Here is a 15,919-nt window from a genome sequence, read left to right on the forward strand (position 1 = left end):
TAGATGAGTGACAGAGTTCGCACTTTCCCCTTTTACTTACTGTGTCACATTTTATGGCTTATACAGTGATATTTTCCCCTCGGGCCGCGGTGTTGGATGTTTGTGTGAGGCTTAAGCTATGCTGCATAAATTTCTTCAAGAACCTGTGAGCCAGAAGCAAGATTTCAGGCCAGGGTGCACACACTGAACTTGAAGCAAGTACTTTTACACCCTCCACCAGCTTCGTAATCAGCTCTTCTTTAAGTTGAATTATGTAATGAAATTCTGTAGTAAAGTGTTAAATTTGTAATATGGAGGCATACATGTATAGAAATAGTAAGTTTAGGAAGAAGAAATTTTAAGTTCAGAAAGAGAAACCTATATGGAAAGGGAATACAGGTATCCTGCCGCCCTTCATTCCTCCCATGATAAATGTTTTAATGGCAGAAATAATATACAGTTGGTCTAGTTTTGGACTGTAGAGACCTTCGAGGTCATTCAGTTCAGCTGCTTCAGTTTACAAATGAGAAAACTGAGACCAGCGAGGTTGGATGACTTGCTGTGGCCACCCAAGCCCCTCATTGGCAAAGCTAGGCCTGGGATCCAGCTTTTCTCATTTTCTGGGGTCTTTTTACCACTCCCTGCTGATATTCTTCTTTACCTCGATTATTAAACTTCTTTTTTCTCTTTTATCTTCTTATACCACGAAGTCTGGCTTAATCAGAAAATTAGTTGTTTCTCTTATTAAGCTTGCTAGTACCTCATAAATTTCTTTTAAAAAGTGCCCTCTCATGGAAGCCCCACCTAACAATTTGCTGGTCCTGAAACCACCCTCCTTCCTTCCCTCAGTCACTTGGGCCCTTGGCCCAAAATGCCTATTTGCCTGCCTCTTTCCGTATTGAAGTCCTGCCCATGCTGCAAGGTGTAGCTCAGGTGTGACCTCTTTTTGGAAGCCTTCCTTGATTGCCATAGCCTGAAGTAGCTCTCCCTCTTCTGAACCCTATAGCACTTACTACTGTTGTTTGTGCTGTTAGTATCCCCATTGTATATAGTATCCTGAGTATTTTAGCACCTCCCAACTTCCTGACGAGGAAGTTGACAGGTTGTATAAGCTCTTGGAGGTTAAAGCCTATGACTTAAACATCCTACCCAGCACTAAGCACAAAGTATATTCTCAGCCACTGTTTGTGGGAGGGAGTAGGGGAAGGAAGTGAAGTATGGATAGTTTTGTAAAGGGATTTCATGCGGTGGTTCTATAATATGGGGAAGGCCATCTTAGAGCTGTATCAAGACAGCAGCCAAGTCCATTTCTGATTCCTCAGATTTTGATAATAGATCACAGATTAGTTAGGGGAAGTACTAGAGACAGGCATAAAAATATACTAGGGAGCAGTTGTCCAGGCCCTGGATGAAGCCTGTCACTGGGAGAATGGAGGGCACAGATTTAAGAAATGTAAAGGAAGAAGCATGTGGTAAAAGACTAGATGCAGAGAAGGAAAGATATGTTGAAAATGAATTTCAGGGTTAGTAATGGGTTTATAATGTTCTTTTTATCTTAGAAGTATTTCCAATTGTGATATTGTCTCTGTTTCTTATAGTTAGTGATGTGATTGTCTTATTTCCCATTCTAGATGATAAGCTCTCTGAAGGATGACCTTTAACCCCTCACAATACCTGGCACATTGCTTTGCAATATCAGACACTCAATAGTTGTTACGTGAATGAATGAATAAATAAATAAATAAGTGCATTTTGGCATGGGGAGGGTGGACATTTAGGATCTTAGCGCTATATGGTAGCACTTTATCAAGACCATCCCTTAATTGTATAGAGGAGGGACTCAGATATTCTTAACTAAGTTAGTTAGTGAGATAACCAGAAGCTCTGTTTAAGTTTCCTTGTTACTAGACCCAAGCTCTTCTCATTAACTCTTACTTTTTAAGGTTCTTGGCCCTAAGATGATGATGATAATGATGATGATGATTTTGAGACAGGGTCCCACTCTGTCACCCAGGCTGAAGTGAAGCGACATGATCAGTGGCAGCCTTGACCTCCCCGGGCTCAAGTGATCCCACCTCAACCTCGCAAGTAGCTGTGACCACAGGAATGTGCCACCATGCCTGGCTATTTCGTATCTTTTGTGTTTAGAGATGGGGGTCTCACTATTTTGCCCAAGCTGGTCTTGAATCCATCAACCTGCCTCAGCCTCCCAGTGTGCTAGGATTATAGGCCTGGGCCACCATGCTCAGCCTCCCCAAATTAATTTGAGTTGGTAGCAAGATGCTCCAGTTCGAGATGTTTTGCGGATTGAAAGCCCTCAGAAAGCAATCTAAAGGGGAAATTTAGTGGCCGATGAGAGAATGTGTGTGTCATTGGAAGAGTGAAACACAGGCTGTTGGCCAGTTCAAGGTTGAGTATACACAGTAAGGAGGGAGTGAGGCCAGGCTCCTAGGAATCTGCACACTGGGGAGCTGAAGTCTGGAAAGGTCATGGTAGCTTGGCTTGTCAAAGGCAGATGACACAAATGGGTTGGCCCAAAGTCCTTGGGAGTAAGAGTCTATTTCCTAGAGACATTCTACACTACCAGAAGGTGGTGAGCAATGGCTTTGGAGAGGGTAGGCCAGGTGCAGTGAGGGTAGGCCAGGAGGGTGGCACCAAAAGGTGGTGTTTATAACCCAAGAACACGAGCGTGAGGTAAGGTTGAGAGAGAGACAATTGTGATCAGATTCTACCTGGAAAAACAAGACAGAAAGCAGCGCTTCTGAATCTAAAATTCCAGTTCAAGAGGTGGTTTGGAATATTTGTTTACTTGGAACAGATGTTGCATTTTGCAAATCATAGCCATTTTGCAAATCAAAACACAGCCTTTCCGTTGAGCTGCACACAGCATTGAGGGAGCTGCTGGATGGCACATCCTTGCCATTGACTTGCACACTGTGATCACCATCTTCATATTTCTACAGACAAGGATGGTCCATTAAAAATGTCAAGGAGAGGCTGGGCGCAGTGGCTCACACCTATAATCCCAGCACTTTGGGAAGCCGAGGTGGGCGGATCACGAGGTCAGGAGATTGAGACCATCCTGGCCAACATGGTGAAACCCCGTCTCTACTAAAAAATACAAAAATTGGCTGGGCGTGGTGGCGCACACCTGTAGTCCCAGCTACTTGGGAGGCTGAGGCAGGAGAATTGCTTGAACCCAGGAAGCGGAGGTTGCAGTGAGCTGAGATTGTGCCACTGCACTCCAGCCTGGCTCCTGGCAACAGAGCGAGACTCTGTCTAAAAGAAAAAAAAAATGTCAAGGAGAGAGAGAGCAGTTGAGAGGAGAGACCAAACAAATGAGCTTGAGAAATGGCTAGCAAAAGGGAAGGGAAGGGTTGGCCTGGTTTTATATATTTTACATATATATATATATATTTTATCATGACATTAGTGAAAATTGATTAGGCAGATGCAAAATCAGGTAGTATGTTGAAGCTAATGTCTCATACACTTAAATGTCCAAATATTAAATCCTAGTGTTTACCATGGCCCTTTGTAAAATGACATATATCTTAAAATAATAGTAATATTAATAGCTAGTATTACAGAATGTCTTCCATGAACCAGACACTATATTAAATATTTTACAAGTAATATATAATTTCATCTTTATAAACCATCCTATGAGATAGGTACAATAATTATTAATTTTATTTATTTTTAATTTTTATTTTTTAAAAACAAGATTTCAGTCTGTCACCCAATCTGGAGTGAAATGGCACGATCATAACTCACTGTAACCTTGAACTCCTGGGCTCAAGCAATCCTCCCGCCTCAGTCTCCCAGATCTGCCCAGGTAATGAATTTTTTTTTTTTTTTGTAGAGATGAGGTCTTGCTATGTTGTCTAGGCTGATTTCGAACTCCTAACCTCAAGCAGTCTTCCCTCTTCAGCCTCCCGAAGCCCTGATATTGCAGGCATAAGCCACTGCACCTGGCCTACCGTCATTTTCTACACGAGAAAATTGAGGCTTGGAGAGGTAGATAAAAGCATTCATCTGAGGTCACACAGTTTATAAGTGGCTGAGCTGAGATTTGACCCCAGGCCTATCTGACTTTACACACTGAGCGCTCAAATAACTTAATCAAATGTCTAAACAAAAATGCAAAGCTCTTTCTGAGGTAACTCTAACAGATGCTTAAATGGCCACAGGTTTCAGCTAGTAGAATCACCAACATTCTTTGAGCCACATTTTAAAAAACCAAAACAACAGTGATAAATCATTCTGGTTTTTTTTTTTTTTTTCCATTCCACTTAGTCTTTTTTTTTTTCCTTTTTTTTGAGACAGAGTCTTGCTCTGTCACCAGGCTGGAGTGCAGTGGCGCAGTCTTGACTCACTGCAACCTCTGCCTCCCGGGTTCAAGTGATTTTCCTGCCTCAGCCTCCCAAGTAGCTCGGACTACAGGCATGCACCAGCATACCTGGCTAATTCACTTAGTCTTTGTCTAAATCCTGAGGCATTCCTAGAGAAAGAGACAGCAGCTTTTTCTCTGGATACACCATTAAAGCCACTTCTGTTCTGCCCCCACCCTCTTTTGGAGCGGAGCTGTGGTAAGGGAGTAAGTTGGTGGTCATCTAGTGGATGTCTGTGGAGTTGGCGATGGGAAACTGGGAAACTTCACCTTGTGTAGGAGCCTAAAAACTCTGGAGTGACCAGGTGTAAGGATTTTTTTCCCTGGGGTGTCAGAATACACTGCTGGAAGTTCCTGAAATATTTATGGGTCATGATCCTAATATCAGGCCTTTGAACTATGGCTATAAATCCCCAGGAAAAATCCAGATGTGAACATATTCTCCCCAAATTTTTATGATCAGGGAGTTGTGAAGTCCCTGTGGACTAATTGGAGGTGGGTGTGGATACCTCAGGAAAGAGCCCAGGTCAAAGACGAATAATTCAAAGGCCAGAACTGCAGGCCCCAGCTTTGACCTGCGACAGAATGTGCTCCTCCCCTTCCTCTTGATGAACCTAATTACTTAGAGAAATTATTCTCTCCCGGGAGTCTCAAAATGGAACCCAGCTGAGAGCGTGCTTCCCTCCCTTGCTGCCTGAGCTCTCTATTTCCTGGTTCTGCTTTGCCTTCCCCTGAGTGGTTCTGTGTTCCCAGGGCCTCTTTTCTGGATCTGAAAAACAGGGCCACAGCTTCTGGCTTTGCCAGGCTAATTTTTGTATTTTTAGTAGAGTTGGGATTTCATCATGTTTGGCCAGGCTGGTCTCCAACTCCTGACCTCAAGTGACTCGCCTGCCACGGCCTCCCAAAGTGTTGAGGCCGTGGCCACCGTGCCTGGCCCTCATGACTTCTCTCAACATCCAAAAGCTTGTCACTTCATCCAGTTCCAAATTAACATTTTACTTTGGCTGATGATGAATGTCAGAGAGAAAGAGTCATTTGTGCCACATATGGGTTTATTGGTTATAAAATGGTTATACAATTTTGATTGCTAGAATCAAAATTTGGTTTTGCTGACATGTAAGGTCACATAAGATGTGAGGCTGTTCAACTTTGATCATCTGATTTCTTTTCAGCACTGTGTCTAAAAGTGCCTATGTGCTGTTTTTGGTAAGACACGTGGCATGGCTTCTGTAAAGGCACATTGCTTTTTGTTATAGTAATATTGTAGGCACAGAAAAGGGCAAGGAGTTAGATGATTGGGAGAGGTTTTTTTTCTTACTTAAAACACTTGTTTCATCAGAAAATATTTCCTAGCAGAGTCAGATATAGCTTTGTTCATAAAGTCCAGTGGTGATGGGACTTTAGACTTTACGAGAAACTAAATTTTATGATTGACTTTTGTGAGCAATTCACAGCTATAAAACTACGAGACTGGCTGGTCACGGTGACTCATGCCTGTAATCCCAGAACTTTAGGAGGCTGAGGCAGGCAGATCACTTGAGCTTAAGAGTTTGAGACCAGCCTGGGCAACATGACAAAACCTTACCTCTACAAAAAAAACTTAGTTGGGCATGGTGGCGTGTGCCTGTAGTCCCAGCTACTTAGGCTGAGGTGGGGGGATCGCGCCACCCTGTAGTCCCAGCTACTTAGGCTGGGTTCAAAACCCAGGAGGTTGAGGCTGCAGTGAGCTGAGATCATGCCACTGCACTTTAGCCTGTGTGACAAAGTGAGACCCTGCCTCAAAACAAAACACAAAAAACACCTTAGAGAATATCTGGCTAATAACTCACTCCAAACAGACATGCCTCCTTCAAAAGATCCAAGCTGACCACAAAGAAAACATGAGAAACTATGTTTTCTTGATGATGAATTGGAAGGACACATTAGTAAGGTAGAAGGTGTCTCGGGGGCTTCTTCATGATAAAAAGCAAAAGGTTTTGGGGTATCATTGACCCAAAATATTAGCAGAAATCAGAACACAATACATTAAATTGTGTATAGATCCAGTTCCAGGAAATATGTTTTTATAAAAAAGATGACCAAAGCTCCTTCATTTTTTTGAGAACTAAGAAATAAGAGATTTTAGCAGTGCTGCCGAAATAGAATTTGGATTTGAGTTTAAGACACTGGTAAATGTGTGTGGAAGGATCAGTCGTGTTAATTACACCTTGGACCAAGGGCTACTTTTCTAAACCTTTCCCCCTCTTTTATTTACTCCATGAATAAAAGAGTAAGTCTATACTTCTGGATCGCAAATTATAAAATCCAAAGTGGATGTATGATCATCTCTGGCCTAAAACTGATATTGATCAAGCAATTTGAAAATGCTTCACCTTGTAGGTAGAAAGTACTGGCTTCATCGACACGTTATTCCCATGGCTGGTGCTCACAATCTAGACTAAATTGTCGAAATAAAAGAAAAGCAGATTCAGAACCAACTTATTTATGGTGACTGATCAGTGGCACAATTGTACTTTTTGTCTCATTTCACTTTGCCATCTTAAGTGCCATCTTTTCTGGCCGTACTGGCTTCTTGGTGGCTCACACCTGTAATCCCAGCACTTTGGGAGGACACAGCAGGTGGATCACCTGAGGTTGGGAGTTTGAGACCAGCCTGACCAACATGGAGAAACTGCATCTCTACTGAAAATACAAAATTAGCTGGGTGTGGTGGCACATGCCGGTAATCCCAGCTACTTGGGAGGTTGAGGCAGGAGAATCACTTGAACCTGGGAGGCGGAGGTTGTGGTGAAACAAGATCGTGCCACTGCCCTCCAGCCTGGGCAACAGAGTGAGAAAATAAATAAATAAACATAAAAAAAATATATACTTACTAAAATTTTGAGGTTTGACAAATGAGTGTCTGCTTAGGGTTTTATGACCCTTATCAATAATTTGGTGGAACGACAATATAAAATTAGTATATAATAGAATCTCTAGTTTGATATCGTTAGTATTTATAACCTTTGTGAATAAACCAAAACTTCTCAAAGACTTCTGCTGTCTTTTCCTGGAGAGCTCTCAGAATTATTTCCTGGTGAAGTCTCCCTTTTCCTTCCACTCCCTCCAGGTTTAGGATCACTGGGACACCCTTTTGGTCAAGGAAATGTTTCTCAGAGTGACCCAGTTATTGCAGTTTTAGGTCAGTGAGGTGCCAGCTGTGACACACAGCTCACAAAAACCCAGTGATTTTTTTTTATCAGAAGTTGTCATGGAAGTGAGTTAATTTGGGGAAAATAACAGTAATAGCAATTTGCTTAATCCCTTTCTTATCCTGAAACAGTCAAGTGAAATTCAAGATTATCAGTGTAAAAGATAATCTGAAAATCTCTGAACATTTAATGGTCAATTAAAATGAGCCTTAGGGCAATTTAAAGTTTAGATACCTGAAACCAGTTGGCCTATGATCAGAACCATGGATGACAAGTCAAAGTCTGATTCTGTTTCTGACCCCATGAGAAGGGAGACCTTCTCTTCAGCTGTAGGTTTGATGATTAAACAAGATGGTGAATGTGAAAGTAACTAGTCAACTACAGGATAAAGAAGTAAGACATTTATTGATATTTTAAAAAGCTTTCTGATTTTGCTTCCTTTCACTGACAAGTGGCCAAGGCATTGAGAATTACTTGCCTGCTTGAGGTTGCCTGATGAGGAAGTGGTAGAGATTGAACTCATAACTGAGTCTTATAATTTCAACATTTGAAAAAATGTTAGGGTTTATTTATTTTTTTGAGACAGAGTCTTGCTCTGTTGCCAGGCTGGAGTGCAGTGGCACAATCTTGGCTCACTGCAACCTCCACCTTCCAAGTTCAAGCAATTCTTCTCCCTTGGACTCTGGAGTAGCTGGAATCACAGGCATGTGCCGCCACGCCAGGCTAAGTTTTTGTATTTTTAGTAGAGGCAGTGTTTCACTGTGTTAGCCAGGATGGTCTCGATCTCCTGACCTCGTGATCCACCCGCCTTGGCCTCCGAAAGTGTTGGGATTACAGGTGTGAGCCACCATGCCCAGCCAAATGTCAGGGTTTAGCATTGGGATTACAGTGATGACCAAGACAGATATAGAGTCCATATCCTCATGGGACTTCAGTCTAGCTCCAAACGTACTGCTCTTCCAGCCAATTCATATTTTCTTCTGTTACTGACCAGATAAAATAATTTCTCTATGAATTTAGATGCAATTTTTATATAAGTCCAAATGTATTTTATGACTAACCCTCAACTACGGAGCATCATAGTTTATCTAATGTTAACAGTGAAACGAGTTCTTGAAATAAGAGTTGATTAACATGGGAAAATATCCATCTCTTTTATCTTGAATAAAGTTTTCTTTTAAACTTATGCTTCCTGCTAATGTACCTCTGGAATGTGTAGGATAAAAAGATTAAACTTTCTAAATATTTTACAAAGTTATATTCTCCCTATGTAATACATATTGTTCTGTGGGAGACTAAGCCTTAATTGAAGTATTTCTGCAAGGTTACTATAAGCATTTCTCATACCAGTAGGACAATAAATAATGGGAGAACTGAAAACATTATAATTTTCTAGTAATTCAGAGGAAATGACTGAATCCTGAAGCACTGTACAATAGGGTACCCATTTTTGCACGTTAATGTATTATTAAATATCAGTGGGAATATTCTACGTACTGTTTCACATTTCAGGCACACTTAAGGAAGACCTCGTGATGTACATGTTGCTCATTTAATCTAGAAAAGATACCAAAGTTCATTTAGAACTTCCTTATGCACAGTTTTGGGTTTTTTTCTTTTCTTTTTAAACTATATCATGCCCTGAGGCCCTAAGGGTATTACTAAAGCAAGCAGCAGGACTTCTCAGAGAAATTAAAGAGTTTCGTATCAACCACATATTGTCAAAATCTTCACTTTGAATAGGATTAAATAATGTTTCATCAGTATTCTTGATACACATGACATTGTTTTTAAAATGTTTTATTAAAATATAATAGCATACAATTTGCCCATTTAAAGTGTATAGTCAATTTTACAATATTTTCATTGCCGTGTATTCATTAGCACTTTCCTCATCTTCTACTGTCTCCTCCCTAACTGCCCTTACCCTAGGCAATGCCAAATCTACTTTCTGTCTATAGATTTGCCTATTCTTGAAATTTCAAATAAATGGAATCATATAATATGTGGCCTTTTGTGTCAGGCTTATTTCACTTAGTACAATGTTGTCAAGGTTCATTCATGTTGTAGCACATATCAAGACTTCTTTTCATGGCTGTGCATAATATGCTGTTATGTGGACATACCACATTTTATGTATTCATCCTTCAGTTTATAGACATTGGAGTTGTTTCCTCTTTGGGGCTATTATGAATATTAATGCTGTGAACATTTGTGAACTGTTTTTTTAGGCACATTTATTTTTATTTCTCTTGGGCGTATACCCAGAAGTGGAATTGCTGGGTCATGTAGTAAATCTACACTTAACATTTTGAGAAACTGCTGAACTGTTTTCTGGAGCAGCTACACCATTTTGCATTCCTACCAGCAATGGATGGAAGTTCCTGTTTCTCCACAGCTTCACCAGCACTTTATTATCTGTCTTTTAAATTATGGCCATTTTAATACATGTGAAGTGATATCACATTGTGGTGACTTAAAAAAAAACTAATAGACTTTATCTTTTAGAACTGTTTCAGATTTACAAAGAAATGAAGCAGATGAAACAGTGTTCCCATATACCTCCACAGTGACATACTGTTACTCTATTATTAACATCTTTTTTAGTTTTTTAAGATGGAGTCTCACTCTGTCACCAGGCTGGAGTGCAGTAGCATGATCTTGGCTCACTACAGTCTCTGCCTCCCGGCTTCAAGTGATTCTCCTGTTTCAGCCTCCCAAGTAGCTGGGACTACAGGTGTGCTCCACCACGCCCAGCTAATTTTTGTATTTTTAGTAGAGACAGGATTTCGCCATGTTGGCCAGGATGGTCTCGATCTCTTGACCTTGTGATCCATCTGCCTCAGCTTCCCAAAGTGTTGGGATTACAGGTGTAAGCCACCGTGCTTGGCCTTATTATTAACATCTTACATTAATTAGTATGACATATTTGTTATAATTAATGAAGCTATCTCGTTATATTATTCACTAAAGTCCATAGATTATTCATATTTCCTTCGTCTTTAGCTAAAATCCCTTTTCTGTTCCAGGATCACATCTAGGATACCACATGACATTTAGTTGCTGTGTCTCCATAGGCTCCTCTTGGCTATGACGGTTTCTCAGACTTTCCTTGTTTCTTGATGACCTTGAGAGTTTTGAGGAACAGCAGTCAGGTACATTGTAGAATGCTCCAGTGTCGGAATTTGTCGGAAAATTTTTTTTTCTGGTTAGCCTGTGGTGACATTGATTTTTAGTATCAGAGAAACTTACTTGGAGTATAAAAATACATGATCAGAATTGGAAATCAGCAGAATGTGGTTGGGGAAATTATTTTATTTTTATTTTAAAAATTTATCTTATTTTATTTTATTTATTTTTAGAGACAGGGTCTGCCATGTTGCCCAGGCTGGTCTGAAACTCCTGGGCTCAGGCAGTTTTCCCGCTTTGGCCTCCCAAAGTGCTGGGATTGTAGGCATGAGCCATCTACTATGCTTGGCTGGGAAATTCTTAGGAATTTAAAAAATTCAGTTGCCTCTGGAAGAGGAGCAGAAATTTAATTCAAGATATGTTTTCCTAATAAGAGTTTGATCACATTGAAAAATTATCAAATTAGGTAGTGAAGTTTATTTTCATGACTATTAAGAGACAGCATCTAACCTAAGGGTAAAGCCAAAGATACATTTTTCACTGCTTAAATGTAGCAGAGAATGTTGTTTTGCTTATAATAAAACATCAAGTTAATAGAAATTCAGATTAACTTTTAGAATTCCATTGCATTATGGCAGCAAGTATCCAATATATATTGAGTACTTCCACTGACATCAATTCCAGTAATTCTCAAAATGCTTTGTGAAGAGGGTAGGAACTGAGGCTCAGAGAGGCAGTGTCATTAGGCCTGAGACTCACATAGCTTGTCAGTAGAAGAGCTGAGATTTGAACTAAGGGCTGTGGAAGCCTATACCCTGCTTCCTGCTAGAGTCCAGAGTTTCCAGTGGTTTTAAACCAGGAATGTATCAAAGGACACAGACTTGAGTCCTTACCTTACTGGATATTTTTACTGCCAGCCAAAGGAGATAGCATCTCTCTGTGTTTAGGGACCCACTGAAATTGGCCAGTCCAATCAACTGAGTGACTGTTGACTGCTAACAAAGGAAAACTAAGCCAGCTTTGCCTGGGGCACTAATTCCTGCCACAAGTCTTCTGAAAATGAAGCCCAAGGGTCATAAAGCAGGCAGGGAGCTATGTGGGAGAACAACATTAGCTGAGTATGTTTGCCAGTGGTCATATTGCTCAATGTATGTCTTAGTCACCTCCCAAGTTTTTGTAATAAGTGAGTGGCAGAGAGGATTTGATTTTAAATATTTATCTTTGAATTGGAGTAGATGTAATAATCTGTGAATGAACTTGAAGTGAAATAGAAATAATAAAGTTGCACAGATAGCTGTCTCAGGAAGGTTTGGAATATTTCCCTGCTTATTCAGCTAATTTTTGTAAACTCCCCAAGATGATTAATCACAGATTGATACAAAATTTCTTTCTATATTATCAAAATATCAGACTTTCTGGTATTGGTCAGGATAGAGTAGTCTGTGTTACAGTAACGAATTAACCCTGAAATCTCCATTGCTGTCTTGCACATGTAAATGTCAGTGTGTATTGGCTGTTCTTCAGGGCAGCTGACCTATATGCAATGACTCAGAAATCTAGGCTGCTGTAATTTTTGTGACTTTGCTTTCTTAACATGGGGCTTTCAAGTGGTCCCACCAGAGGAAGGGAAACTGGATGATCACATACCAGCTCTGAAATGCTTTGGCCTAGAGTGACAGAAATCACTTTGACTCACAGCCTATTGGCTAGAACTAATCTCATCACCCTGCTTAACAGCAAGGGCCTAGAAGTGAGAGGAAGCACATGGATATTCAGTGAACAATAAATGTCTTTTGCACCCCTTGTTTTAGAGCAACAGAAGTAGTTAAATCGTTTGCCAAAGTCTCTTTAATAGACACAGAAAAGTGGACTGAATATTAGTGATATAAATATCACCTGATAAAAAATTATAAGTAAACTTTGCCATAAACTAATAACATTTGTAATAATTTATGTATGGCTGATTTAGCAACCTGATTTCCAATTGTGTATATGATTATACCTTCTAAGGATATAACAATAAGGTTAGCTTCTTTTACATTATAATACTTCAGCTGATGGTGCTAATGATCAAAGCTTATATGTATGTATGTATGTATGTATGTATTTATTTATTTTGAGATGGAGTCTTGCTCTGTCACCCAGGCTGGAGTGCACTGGTGCCATCTTGTCTCACTGCAGTCTCCACCTGTCGGATTCAAGGATTCTCCTGCCTCAGCCTCCTGAGTAGCTGGGATTACAGATGTGCATCACCACGCCCAGCTAAATTTTGTATTTTTAGTAGAGACGGGGTTTGACCATGTTGGCCAGTCTGGTCTCAAACTCCTGACCTCTATTGATCCATCTGCCATCGCTTCCACGAAGCTTGTATTTTTTGAGTATCTCCTATGTGCCAGGCACTCTGAAGTGTTTTATATGAATTACGTTCATTTAGATTGGGCACTACAATTTCATCTCTATGGCAAATATTCTCCAGTTCCATCAACTTGCCTTGTTTGAATGGTGCCTAGATTAGACCTATCACCATGCAGATAGCTCACCTCTAGAAACCAGAATGTCATGAAATTACCTTAAAAATAAGGCTCTGTAGGTTGAACGTGACACTCTGGATATTGTCTAACTAGCACAGAGTACAGTAAGATCTAACATTTACTGTGATTTGGATCATACTTATATATAGCAGCTTAAGACTTTGTAAACCTTTTAAGCAGCCGTATCTAAAAATAGGCTTGAGGTAAACTAAGCCCATAGGATTTTTTTAATATGATTTTTTCCCAAGTGAATTCTCTGTTTTTGTGATTCTAATATTGTCTTAATAGGATGTTTTTGATGAATGCAGAATTCTTCTGTTAGTTTCTCCTTTTGATGTCCCGTTTCTCTACTCTCTTCAGTGTGGCCTCAAATTCCACCATTAGAATCATAGGATGGCAAAGACCCTCGCTGGGCTGCACAGACTGGGGCAGTCCTCTCTTACCCAGTTTTCAAAAAGGCTCTCTGTTGTTTGAGAACAACTATCTTTACCGCATATGAGGAGCCCCGTCTCAGGCTTTTCGTGTTGGTTCCACATTCATTCATTAATGGGCTCAGGCACTAAGCTAGGCTTCATCTGTCTCTACCATCATAGAGCTAACAGTCTAGACCAGAAATTGGCAAACTTTTTCTGCCATGTAATAAATATTTTAGGCTTTGTGTTTCATATGGTCTCTGTCTCTACTTCCTAACTCTGTCCTTGTAGCATGAAAGGTGCCGTAGACAATATGTTCATGAATAAGCATAGCTGTCTTCCAATAAATTTAATCTGTGGGCACTGAAATGTTAATTTCCTATAAGTTTCCCATGTCACAAACTATTATTCTTTTGATTTTTAGCTGTTTAAGAATGTAAAAACTGTTTTTAGTTCACAGGTTATATGCAAGCAGGCAGTGGACCAGATTTGGCCTTCAGGCTGAGTTTGTCCACCCCCTAGTCCAGAAAGAGCTCTGTGTTGTTTTATTCTCACAAATAAATACTGAACTGCCCTAATAATTACTTAAATTGGTCAAGCATGGTGGCTCATGTCTGTAATCTCAACACTTTGAGAGGCCAAGGTGGGAGGATCATCTGAGGCCAAAAATTCAAGACCAGCCTGGGCAACATAGTAAGACCCTGTCTCTACAAAAAATTTAAAAATTAGCCAGATATTGTGGCATGTGCCTGTAGTCCTAGCTACTCAGGAGGCTGAGAAAGGAAGGTCACTCGAGCCTGGGAGTTTGAGGCTGCAGTGAGCCACGATTGTACCACTGTACTCCAACCTTGGCAACAAAGCAAGATCTTGTCTCCCAAAAATTTTTTTAAAATAATATGTATATAGTATTATATGTAGTATGTATGTAGTATTATCTATATAGTATGTACGTACTATACACGTAAGTGCACATACATATTGCTTTTGAGGACCACTGATTTTATGATAATCATGAATCACCAGTATTGAAAATAATAGCTAATATCTATTGGACATTTACTATTATATATATTAGGCCTTTTTCTAAGCCCTTTGTTTTAATTAAGCCTCCCTGAAACTGTGTGAAGTTGGTATTATTATCCTCTTAACTTTTTAGCTATGAAACCAAGACTCAGAAAGGTTGAATAACTTGTTTAAGGTGATATAGTTAGGAAGAAGCAGAGTCTATATTCATTCTCAAGAATTCTGACTCTAAAGCCAGAGCTCTCAATGGCATATTATCCTACCCTAGGTACTGAAATATATGTGCAAAAGTCAATGGACCATTTTTTTTATTACCATGTAAGAAAATAGAAGTGGTGAGTAAAGATTAAAATATTATTTTTCCTAAGAAACAAGTGTATCATTGAAAGAGGAATTTAGCAAATAAGTGTTTTAATAGCTCTCACTGGTTACTTTTAACTTGTTTCTGTCCATGAGAAAAGATAATCAACTCCAATTCTAACTCTGGATAAACAGCATGCTGAGACCTTTCCTTTTTCTGAACTAACTGAATTAACACTGAGAATTGGGGCAGGGCTGGATTTACAGTGTAATGATGTATCGTGTCCAGCGCAAAAATCATAATACAGATACGTTGTATTTGTATGTAAGGTTTACAAAATGCTCTGTTGTATGAGATATATTATGAGAAGGTGCTCTGTGACCTGCAAATCATATTCCAAAGGGATCATTGTTCATCATCCTCGTGGCTCATTCCACTGTAGATATAGCCTTAGTCCTACCTTCATTGTTACTTTAGTTGTATCAGTAGAAAAGGTTAGAGCTCAAATGAATTTAACTGAAAGATTTCTAGTGGACTATTTAAAATTTCCCTCACCAACCAGGGGTGATGTTGTGCGCCTGTGATCCTAGCTATTCAGGAGGCTGAGGTGGGAGGATCAGTTGGACCCCAGGAGTTAGAGTCTAGCCTGGTCAATACAACAAGACCTTGTCTCGAAAAAAGAAAAAAAAATCCCTCATTTAATTTTGTTTTATTTTTTATGTTTATTATTTTTTTTTTTGAGACAGAGTCTCACTCTGTCCCCCAAGCTGGAGTGCAGTGATCCGATCTTGGCTCACTGCAACCTCTGCCTCCTGGGTTCAAGTGATTCTCCTGCCTCAGCCTCCTGAGTAGCTGGAATTACAGGCATGTTCCACCACATCCAGCTAATTTTTGTATTTTTAGTAGAGACAGGGGTTCACCCATGTTGGCCAGGCTGGTCTTAAACTCCCAAATCAGGA

At 40.0% G+C, this 15,919-nt stretch overlaps 1 protein-coding gene across 2 annotated transcripts in view; it reads left to right on the plus strand.

The window, feature by feature from the left end:
• The window catches only part of PLS1 (plastin 1), a 109,862-nt gene that overhangs the window by 749 nt on the left and 93,194 nt on the right, over nucleotides 1-15,919 (plus strand). Inside the window, exon 2 of one of the 2 annotated variants that reach the window (XM_064378776.1) lies at nucleotides 3,707-3,817. The exons of the other annotated variant lie outside the window; for it this stretch is intronic. The gene's annotated coding sequence lies outside the window, so the exon portion shown is untranslated. The remainder of the gene's footprint in view (nucleotides 1-3,706; nucleotides 3,818-15,919) is intronic. 2 annotated transcript variants of the gene reach the window in all.

Source organism: Aotus nancymaae, unplaced genomic scaffold, assembly GCF_030222135.1.
Source record: "Aotus nancymaae isolate 86718 unplaced genomic scaffold, 86718_ANA_hifiasm-v0.15.2.pri h1tg000019l, whole genome shotgun sequence".
NCBI lineage: Eukaryota > Metazoa > Chordata > Mammalia > Primates > Aotidae > Aotus > Aotus nancymaae.